Genomic DNA, 12,118 nt, shown 5'->3' with positions numbered 1-12,118 from the left:
GGGGGTGTGGAGGGTGGAGGAAGGGGACAAAAAAAATAAAAAGAATAAGCAGAATAACCTCACAAACAATTCTAAAAAAAACACCCCAATATACTCAACAATCAAGCAAACAACAATAAAACAATAGAGGGAGAAAAGAAGAAAAAAAATTTGGATAGTGAAGAAAGATAAGGGAGTGGTGTATAAGGATTTAGAGCAGGGGATTGGAAATAGGATATATAAATAGGGTGAAATTTTGACAGGGGGTAAAAAGAATAGGGAAAATCTAAAGCTGGAGTAGGCTAAGAGAAACAGGACAACAAAAGGGAAAAAGTGGGGAAGAGGGTTTTAGCACAGAGGCAAAATTGAGGTAGAGAAAAATGTTGCTAAAGGAACGATGAAAATAGAACGGAGAACATTAGTCCCAAAATAAAATAAAGAGAAAATAAAATGACACTTTAAAAAATGGTAAAATGGTAGCAGTAATAATACTGGTTAAAAATAAAAATGTAGTAATTAAAAGGGTAAAATCAGGTGATGAAAAAAAGAAAAAAAAATGGTTTCTTATCTGCTCCGGGACAAAGCACCGACACGTCCATCTAAATCTCCACCATTCGAGGCAGCTATTTTTTAAAAAAATATATTTTTATTGATTTCAGAGAGGAAGGGAGAGAGAGAGAGAGAAACATCAGTGATGAGAGAGAATCATTGATTGGCTGCCTCCTGCACACCCCCTACTGGGAATCGAGCCCACAACCTAGGCATGTGCCCTTGACCAGAATCAAACCTGGAACCCTTCAGTCTGCAGGCTGATGCTCTATCCACTGAGTCAAACTAGCAGGGTGAGGCAGCTGTTTTTAGAAAAAAGTTTTGGATGATGCAACTCTTTGTATATTGCCTTGTTTCGGATGAGTGTGTTTGTGGTAGGTCCTTGCTGAAGAGCTTGTTTGGATAGGAGAGTACTTTGAGGATCAGCTTGTCTTTGATGAATTTGTGTAGAGCCAAGTTCTAGCTAAACAGTGCTTTTGGATGATCTTTGGATAAGAAAACTCTTCTCTCACAAGTTGATTTCAGATGAGTGTGTGTAGCAGTAGATTTTGAATGAACAGCTGTTGGGGGATGTGTTTGGGATGAGGAAGTTCTTTGTTGATTAGTTGGTCCTTGATGAATTTGTGTCAAGCCAAGTCTTGGCTGACTGACTATTTCTGGGTGAGTTTATGAGGGTTCTTTGCTCCTCAGCTGGTTTTGGGAGAAGTTAATTTTTAAAAAAATTCAGATATAATTGACATATAACATTGTGTAAGCCTAAGGTGTACAACCTTGATTTGATATGTTTATTGTAATATGATTGCAATGGTGTAGTGTTAGCTAACACTCCTATCACATCACATAATTAGGAAGAATTTGAATTTGATCAGACTTTTATTGAGATGAAGTTGGCCTGAAAGCAGGTGAATCAGACTCTGTTCTTTGTTTGGTTCTAGTTTTTCTTCGCTGATTGTCTCAGGATTGATTAGAAAGAATGTTAAGGATAAAAAACCATCACTGAATTTTAGAAGAGGAGCAAGTATGTAAAATGATGGTAGTGTTTAAGTTGACCCTCAAAAGGAGGTAAGCTAGCCTTCATTTGCCTATATAATTTAGAGGTCTGAGTTTCTTGATTGTAGACCTCGGGTTAAGCACTCCAAATAACTTCCTAATTGTGTTTTTTTCAATCACCAGATGTCAAGGAGCTTCTGAAGCAACAGCTGCTGACTTCTTGATCAATTGTCAAGTCTAAATAGTTTATGGTAGTTGGTGTGGGAACCTGTTGAGTTGGGTGGGGAGGAAGTCTTGTCTTGGAGCTTGTTTTAGTGGTAGTTTCACAATGTGTCTCCATCCCTGCCGTGACCTTTGCGGCGAGGTTCAGGATCTGAAGGAGGGGCCAACGCACAAATGAAAATGCTATAGAGTGGGGCCTTGACTTACGAGTGTCCCGACTAACGAGTTTTTTGAGATACCAGCTGTCTCTGGGCCGATTTTTTGCATTGAGTTGATAGAGTAATTTGAGTTAACGAGCTCCTTAACGAGCTCGGTCTCCGAACGAATTAAACTCCTAAGTCAAGGCCCCACTGTACAAGAATACGAATTTAGAAGGCATTAGGGGCCAGGTGGAGCCTCTTTCTTGAAGAGACACAACGAGATCTCACCTACTCCGCTTTTTATTCAGTTTTAGATACACATCTTGCCCTCAGTAACGCACGGCAAACACATAGCAGACAGACAGTCTCAAAGGTCAGTAAAGATCAGTAAGGTCCAGTAAACATTTACTTGGAGGCTATCAGGTCAGAAAATTGCTTCGAGCCACCGCTATCTCAACATGAAAAATTGGTGCCTAGCATCAGCTCTGTTAATGCTCAAGGTCCATCGGCCTCCCACATTCCTTGGTGCACGCTCATGACAGTATTGGCAAGCGGCGGCTTCCTGCACATCCCCTTATCCTAAGCCCAACTGAATTCTAGTCTTATGGCTAATTAATTAATCAAACAAATATCTATGGAATAATTATTATTTTTCAGACACTATGCTAGACAGTGGGGGATTTAGCTGATAGGTTGTCAATTTGCTATTTCTAATGTAAAATGAAAATAGATGATGATTAAGATTCAGTCATGCCGAAAGCCAGTGTCTTGAAGTGTGGATGGAGGTTGAGAAGTTAGTACAAGAGACTGAGGAGAAGCAGGACCTCCAAGAAAACTCAGAGAGGGTGGTTTTACACAGGAAAGTAAGAGTATTTTAAGAATGACCAAATGATCAAATTGTGGAGAGTTGCTAAGAAGTTAAATGCAATAATAATTGAAATATGTCCATTTAAATTAGCTATAAGTAGGTCATTGGTGAACTGAGGAATTATAGTCAAGGGGGTGAAAACTGAATTAGAGTACAATGAGAAGTGAATGAAAGGTTAAGAAGTGGACACTGGATATTATGATGTCTGTTGACAACTCAGCCTTTTAAAAAATTCAGCTGTGAATTGATAAAGGAATAAAAGAATAAAGGCCCTGGAAAGGCCATGTAGGCACAATGGCTCTGGAAGGCAGAATATTTTTGTATCTAGAACAAAATGATGGGAGTGGTCTTTGACTGGGCCATTCTAACAGGAATAAAGGAGAGGATGCAAACAGATGCAGGTAGATTTGTAGATATGGTGGCAGTAAACAAAATAGTCAATTTGATGGCTTCTGTGTACTCCATGAAATATTAGGCAAGTTTATTTACTAAGAATGAGAGGAAAAGGGAAAAAGACAGATTTTGGGCTGGAGGATATACAGGTGTAGCTCGTGTTATTATACGTTACCACACCCTCCTTAATTGAAACAACATGGAGAGAAGAAAAGCTATTTTAGGGGAACTCCCTTATCTTCTCAAACTATCTGCACCTGGACTCATCTTTTTCTTGTTACAGTGGAAGAAGTATTCTTACTCCTACTAAGGGACAACTCCTCTATTTTTGTTCTGAATCCCATTCTTTCTCACTTTCAAAAAGACTTCACTTTTCTGTTATGCCCAGATTTCAGGATCCCCAAGAGACCACACCAGGGAGCCAGCCGAGTCCGATGCAAAAGCAGAGAGTCTTTTATTCCCCGCCGGGCTTGGCTCCCCTACCCTCCTTACTGACACAGCAGCAAGTGGCAGAGAGAGGGCCAGCCCTGTGGGGAGAGAGGTTTTATAGTAAGGGGAGGAGAGAGGACTGTGGGTCCTGCCGATTGGCCAGGCGCAAGTCGGTGTGGTCATATCTATGGTGCGCACTTCCCTTGATTGTCATTGGTTAGTTTAAAGAAATCCTGGGTGTGGCTCAAGTCGGTGTCTTGTTACACAGGATGTGGTCATATCTATGGCGCGCACTTCCCTTGATTGTCATTGGTTAGTTTAAAGAAATCCTGGGTGTGGCTAGCAGAGGCTTGGGCTTCTGGGAAGAAGCCTTGCCGAGCACATGGCTGCCCAAAAATGGAGGACCCAGGGTAAGATGGAGGGCGTAGTCCTCGCCCTTTCATTTTCCAGTAGGCATCTCCCCATCTTGGATCATTTTCATCAGCATCCCAACATCCTCCACAACAAAACAAAACTCTTTTGACTCTACATCTTTATCCAACAGCTGCCCATTTCTTAATTCCTTTTCAGGGGAATTGTTTGCATTCTCTCTCTCTTTTTCTTCACCCCCATGTACTCATTTCACAATTGTTTCCATTCCTGCCACTCTACCAAAACTGCTCTTGCTTAAGGTTACTAATGACTTCCCGGTTGTCAGCACTAAGGGACACTATTTGGTCTTCATCTCATTCAGCATTTGGGTAGCATTTGTACCATTAACCACTGACTCTTTCTTGAAATACTTCCTTCTCTTGCCTTCCATGATACTACCCTCCTAGTTTTTCTTTTACCTCCCTAATTTTTCCTTCTAATTTTCTGTATTTTTAGAAAAGTTAGAATTAGTTCTAAGCTTTCTTTTTTGCCTTCTTTTTTATTCTCTTCCTTTCCCTTTCCTTTTAATCTCTCCTCCCACCTCTCTCCCTATGTGATCTCACTCAATTCCATGTCTTTAAATAGAATTTAAATGCTGTTAACTCTCAATTTTATACCTTTGCTTAGGCCAGTGGTCAGCAAACTCATTAGTCAACAGAGCCAAATATCAACAGTACAACGATTGAAATTTCTTTTGAGAGCCAAATTTTTTAAACTTAAACTATATAGGTAGGTACATTGTTATTAACTTAATTAGGGTACTCCTAAGGCTTAGGAAGAGCCACACTCAAGGTGCCAAAGAGCCGCAGGTGGCTCGTGAGCCGCAGTTTGCCGACCACGGGCCTAGGCTTTCTTTGTGAGTTCAAGCTTCTATACCTAGGGCCTACTTAAGATCTCTATCTGAACACCAGATAACCATCTTAAACATATTTCAAGCTGAATACTTGAATGTGTGGGAAACCACCTATTGTCTTCTCTAGCAGAGAGGTGTGGACAAGGAGTCTGGAATGCTGGTGACCCTTGAAGCCCTGGCAAAGGTCAGGGCTATGCACCCACTGTTTAGTCCAGACAATGGTAGCAGAAGCAACTTCCCCATCTATTATCATGTAAATCATTGCTGATAAGATAGTCTGTCTGTTACTGGAACTTGCCTGCCTAAGGGCTGTGGGTGGATCCCAAACTGAATAAAAAGATGGCAAGGCCTGAGCACAAGCGAAGTCCATCCTCTTGGGATGGGCTCTCGTCTGGTCCCCCAATTTCCAAATTATCTCTTGTCTTGTCTCTTTCATTTGTGTGCGGCCCCTCTTCCAGATCCTGAACCCTGAACCACACAGGACATGGGGGGAAAATATACATGTTTACACAGAATGCACTTCATTTTCCTTCCCAAATAATTTTTCCTCAAAATTTCACCATTTAGGTAAATAGCACCATCATCCACCTAATTATCCAGGTCAAACAACTAGGATTTACACTCTAACCTTTTGGGCATGTCCTTTTGTTACCGAATCATAGTTTGTATGCTTGACACTTTGAAAGGCCAAAACTCAAAATGACAGAGTCTGGAGTAAGGAAAGATTATTCAGTGAGAAGGCACCAACCAAGAAGATGGGAGATCTAGTGGTGCCTTAAATCCATCTTACTTGCTGGACTAAGTTAAGGGTGTTTAATGGGTTAGGGGGAGCATGTATGCAGAAGAGCTCATGGGCAAATTTTAATTGGAGGGCTTTGGCACTTGGCCATTTAAGGCAAAAAAGCATCAACTTTGGATCTTCCTGGACAACTGAACTTTGGCTTCTGAAAAGGTTGTGGTGTTGAAGTTTTGGTTATGTCCTGATCCTTTAGTTTCTTTTTAATTTGTTTAAGCCTTTTGCTATGATATCCACACCCCTTTAGCATATCCACACTCTTTTATAATCTTTGTATGTGCTACTGTAAATTACTAATATGATTAACAAGTTATAGAATGAGATAAATTACATCCTGCAGTAACTTAAAACACGATGCAGTATGCTGTTTGCTGTCACTTTTAATAAACTCTGAATTTTTAGATTTTTTTAGATTGTGTCTTTTAAAGAGACTCAGTCATTACTAAAACAAACAAATGAATAAAACAAATAAATAAATAACTGAGCAAGTGAGCAAGCAAGCAAACAAGCAAAGAAATCAAACACCAAGATCAGAATCTGCACCTCAGCCACCAGAGGGCATATCTCTCAAAGCCGTGCTGTAAGAATTAGGGTGAGCAATTTTTCTACACTGGATCTTAGCCAGAAGGTTGAGAAGCAATGAATAGTTTTCCTAAAGCCATGAACATCTGTTCCCTTCTTGTCTATGGTCAGAAGTAAATTTTTCTAAAAAAGCAAAACAAAAACAATATCGGCCAGCCTATCCTATATAATAAAAGCCTAATATGCAAATTGCCCTCTCGACCGGGAGTTCAACCAGGAGTTTGAACACTTGCTATGACGTGCGCTGACCACCAAGGGGCAGCACGGAATATGGTGGGCATTATTGATGTGGTGCTAGCAGCGGGCGGCAGTGGAGGCGCTGCCAGCACTGATGGGCCCTGATGAGAGTCGGACTGTGGCGGGATGGTGGAGCAGGTGAGCGGGCGGGTGCCAGGCCAAGGCAAGTGCAAGTGGGGCCTGATCGCCCTGCTGATCACCCCCCAGAGGGCAACCAGTGGCGGCGGCGGGGGGTGGGGCCACCACCCAGCTCCCAGGTGCTGAGGAGTGCTCTGGGGCCTGGGGGCCCAGGTGCTTCCCAGGGCCCAGAGGTCAGCTGGGACCTGACCTTCCACTCCAGATGCTCATGCTTTGATCGCCGGCCAGGCCTAGGGACTGCACCCGTGCATGAATTTCATACACCGAGCCTCTAGTCTATCCTATCTAATAATAGACAAACATGGTAATTAACCATACCTCAGCTACGCTTCCCATTGGCTAATCAAGGTGATATGCAAATTAACTGCCCACCAAGATGGCGGCCGGCAGCCAGGCAGCTGAAGTGAACATGAGGGTTGCTTGCTCCAGTGATGGAGGAAGCCAAGGTTCCCCGCCTGCCACAGCCCAGCTCTGAGCTGCACTCTAAGCAACAATGTTGCAATTATAGAAGCTAAACAAAACCTAGATACCTGCTTTCAGCCAGCCGGCCTCGGAGCTGGAGCTGCAACAAAGTTTCAATTACAGAAGGTAAATAAATCCCAGAATAAAAAAAAAAAGAAAAAAGGAGAGACTGGGAGCTTTAGTTGCAGGCTTGGCCTGCCTGAAAAAAAACCAAAAAAAAAGAGAGAGAAGAAAACAAGGAGCGGTTGGAAGCTTTAGTCACTCGCCAGCCTGAAAACAGCCCTCAGCCCCTCACCCAGACTGGCCAGGCACCCCAGTGGGGACCCCCACCCTGATCCAGGACACCCTTCAGGGCAAACCAGCCGGCCCCCACCCGTGCACCAGGCCTCTATCCTATATAGTAAAAGGGTAATATGCAAACTGACCCTAACAGCAGAAAGACTGGGAATGACTGGTCACTATGACACACACTGACCACCAGGGGGTAGATGTTCAATGCAGGAGCTGTCCTCTGGTGGTCAGTGCGCTCTCACAGGGAGGGAGCTCTGCTCAGTCACAATCCAGGCTGATGGCTGCCAGTACAGCGGTGGCGGTGAGAGCCTCTCCTGCCTCCTCAGCAGCACTAAGGATGTCTGACTGAAGCTTAGGTCTGCTCCCAGCTGGCAAGTGGACATCCCCCTATGGCTGCCGGGCTGCCAGAGGGATGTCTGATTGCCATCTTAGGCCCAATCCCCTGGGGAGCAGGCCTCAGCCAGGAGATGGCCATCCCCCGAGGAGTCCCAGACTGTGAGAGGGCACAGGCCGGGTTGAGGGACCTTCCCCCACCTCCGAGTGCACAAATTTTTGTGCACCAGGCCTCTAGTATATATATAAAAGTCTAATATGCTAAGTGTCCCTCCTAATGTCCGACTGATCACTATGACATGCACTGATCACCAGGGTGCAGACGCTCAGTGCAGAAGCTGCCAAGCTGCAGTGATTTGGCGGTGGCGGTTCTCGGGTGACGCACCCTGAAATCAGAGAGGAGGGAGACCAATTCCTCATGATTTCACCTTTGGCTGTGGTTTATATTGTTTCTGGGGCACTGCTGGCCCTGAATCTGGTTTACTGCACACTTGCATTTGTGTTCCATATGCTGTACGACAGCAACTTTGCAGAGTGCCCTCTTGTACTCCAGGACCCCTTGGGGGATGTTGGTGATCTGGTTTCGGCCTGATCCCCGCAGGCCAGGCCGAGGGACCCCACCTGCCAGAGGGACGCCATTCACTACACAGACGCAGGGGAGGGACTGTGGGAGGTTGGCTCCAGGACATGACTGGCTCATCTTGCCCAGTCCTACCCTGCAGCCACCTTCTAATTAATTTCCTTTCAATGTGCACAAATCCATATACCGGGTCACTAGTTTGTAAATAAAAAGGATGCTGAAGAGCAATAGTGTTTTAAGATGTAATTAGGTCATTTTTTTAAACCAATATTCTGTAATGGTTTCTGACTCCAAATCAAATTCTCTGGAACTCCTTGATTAAAAATTTACTCTATTATTTTTAGCCTCTTACCCTATTGTTTTTAATTCTAATATTGAATAGACTTGACCCTTAAAGCCCCAATCGGACTATTTACTTAAAAAATGCAAGGATAGATTACTCACACATAGTCTGGGGTTCTTGATTTGTTTAGTGACATCCAACTAGAGATTTGCTTTGAAAACTCAAAAGCCGCAAGAAGTAAATTAAGAAGGCTGCTTAATTTTACTTTTCAATGTCTCAGTAAGGAGCCAAATCTCCTGTGGGTAGGTACCCATCACTGTGATAGTTTCATGAAAAATGTACAATGAACTAATTGTAATATCTTTCCTTTTCAGCCATCAATTACTCATTCCATAGGATGCTCAAAAAAAAAAAAAAAGGGATCCATAATTAAGTAAGTCTGGGAGAAGTTACATAGTGTAAGGCTTCTCAGAGGTTCATAATCTTCTGAGTGTCCTCAAAGCTCTCAGAAGCCCTAGAATAAATGAATGTGCTTCCTCTCACATAGCTCAAACTTACGTCCTTGGAAAATTTATTTTCATGCAACTACTCTTCTGTTGAGAAGCACAAAGCACATTATCACTTGAAACTTACTTTGGGTGTGTGTCTAGATATGATCCATTTTTGTCTTAAATTGAGTTTTTACAAGGTTTTTAGAAATGACTCAAACATCAGTGTCATATTTTTAATAAAACACATTTTAAGCATCATCAAATTTATAGCTCTTTTATATGTATTATATAGAACATAGAAATTAACTTAAACATACTGGAATTTTCCTGAATATTGCTGTCCCTGTTACATTTTCCAAAAAATAATACTGACAAATGTCACGTAGGATGGGTTGACAGAAGAACATGGCACTGTGTAAATCGAACAGTGTTTTCTCACAGGAGGAAGTCAGCACAATCAGGATAGTCAGCAGAGAGAGCAATGGCATTTTCTAAGAGAGATGTGAACTTCCTGACTGATGTCAAAGAAAGATTGCACCGAGAAGTTACTAGTAAGCAGGCAGGGAATACTTCATTAAAGACATTGCAACAGGGAGAGAGATTGAACTCAGACCCACTAAGACAAAGGTGGGAGGGTTTTTAAGCCCTGGAGTGAGCTGGTGGGAAAGTATTGGATGACACTGGGGGAGGCGTGGCCAATATGATTAGGCCATCTGTATTTGTTAATTGGCATTAGCTAGTTAATCTTGTTAGGTAGTGGTAGTTGGCTCCTACCCTCCCACAGAGCCTGGGAGGCAGGGGCACTCTCTTGATGATTATGTTTCAAAGCGAAGGTTCCCCAGTCATAGAGAAAGGCATTCCCTGGGTTGTAAAACTGGCAAGAAAATGCAAGATATTTTACCTACTTTCAAAGTGGCAACAAAAGACTTGGCAATTTAAAGTTTTGTGTTTTTTTAAAATATATTTTTATTGATTTCAGAGAGGAAGGGAGAGGGAGAGAAAGAAACATCAATGATGAGAGAGAATCATTGTCCAGCTGCCTCCTGCACACCCCCTACTGGGGATCGAATCTGCAACCTGGGCATGTGCCCTTGACCAGAATCGGCCAAGGCTGATGTTCTATCCACTGAGCCAAAACGGCTAGGGCAAAATTTAAAGTTTTTTTTAAAGAAAATGCTCCAAGGAAAGTGAGGTCAAGGGCCAATAGTCAGGAAAAAAGTGTCTAAAATAAGTCAAACTGAGTGGAACATTAAGGCCACCCAGAGTCTCATAGCAGAAGCAGAATGTCCAGATGATAATAAATACAACATATTGGTGAGTGGAATCATATAAACCTTTTGGAAGCTTAATCATATCTCTCTAGGTCTAGATTTAAACACATATTCATAATGTTAAACTATTCCTCCATGAAGCTAGCATGAACATATGTTGGGACTGCCTTACCTGGACCCAGTACAGTCCATCATACTCTAAATTATATACTACTCAACATGACTATAATATAATGCTGAAATACAATGCATAGACCATCAGTTGTAAGTAAACTCAGATTTACCTCATTCTCCTTAGACTACCACAGGCTGGTCTAAGTTCATTTTTTAAAAAATATATTTTTTGTTGATTTCAGAGAGAGGAAGGGAGAGGTAGAGAGAGGAAAAAAACCATCAATGATGAGAGAGAATCATTGATCAGCTGTCTCCTGCAGGACTGGATCAAGCTTGCAACCCGGCATATGCCCAGACCAGGAACTGAACCATGACCTCCTGGTTTATAGGTCAACACTCAACCACTGAGCTATACTAGCTGGGCTGGTCCAAGTACATTTTTCAAGTTACTTGCTATTGAACCAAAGCAAATGCATTTTTTTGAACTTCAACTGTGAACTTACTATCTTTTAAAAAATCATGTGGGAAGGATAAAATTGAAAGTACAAGTTTGAATAGATTTTCTGGGAAAAATAAAACTTAACTTGAGACCTGGCTTTTGTGAGTCTATGTGTGATTTCTTTTGACAATAGATGAATGAGCAAAAATGGAATCTCAGATGATTTAATTTTTTATATTTTACATTAAATTTATTGGGGTGACATTGGTTAAATAACATGTAATTTTTCAAATGTATAATTATATTACAGATCATCTGTGTATTTCATTGTGTGCTCATGAGATGATTTTATTTAAAAATCCATTTTATTATTAATTTTTTCAATCACAGAAATAGCATATGTTCATAGTAAATATTTTTAAAACAACCTAGATATTGAAGAAGTATATAATGTTGTAGAAAGTTAAGGTCCTTCATAAACATCTCCACTTTTTAGGGTAATATTTTAAAGATTTGATATGTACATATTTGTATGCATTTAAAATTCTTTGATAGTATTTATTATTAATGTTAACATTTTAACAAAATATAAGATTATAGTACACATATTTTTAAACTTGTGTTTTTTCACTTAGCAAGGTCTTGGACAACTTTTATTTGAGCACATAAAGCCTGACTCTTTAAAAATTTTTTTAAATTAAAATTTTTTATTTTATTTTTATGGGGGTGACACTGGTTAACAAAATTATACAGGTTTCAGGTGCATAGGGGGGACCAGGAGGACCTATAACTTGATAGATACAGCACCTGAATTAATCTAAAAGTAATCATATTATTTTAAATCTTAGAACACATATACTTACGGGAATAGGTATTTAAGTTTCTTATATATGTGAATTAGGGGATTACATTTTTCTTAAGTTTTCTTTCCAAGGCCTGTGCGAAGTGATTGAGGAGGTGACTCAGCTGTGAATCCAGCAAGCCGAACTGATAAGCATGATCAGACTGACCTACCAGGAGTCAAAACAGCATCTCATCAACATTATCTCATCCCCTGATGACTAATTACAATAGCTGATGTATGCGGACCCCAGGCCTGCACATAACTGCATTCCTTTCCAGCCTCACACTAGCCCTTTCCCCTATATAATCCTGTCCCCTGCACCTGGAAGGCAGGATTTGATGCTTGTAATCGCCCTGTCTTCATGGTTGGCTAGCCTTTTCAATAAACGCCTAATATAATTCAACCTTGCCTTCATTATTAGAA

The sequence above is a fragment of the Myotis brandtii genome, unplaced genomic scaffold (assembly GCF_000412655.1).
Source record: "Myotis brandtii unplaced genomic scaffold, ASM41265v1 scaffold681, whole genome shotgun sequence".
NCBI classification, from domain to species: Eukaryota; Metazoa; Chordata; class Mammalia; order Chiroptera; family Vespertilionidae; genus Myotis; species Myotis brandtii.
Note: the sequence above shows the minus strand (reverse complement) of the source record.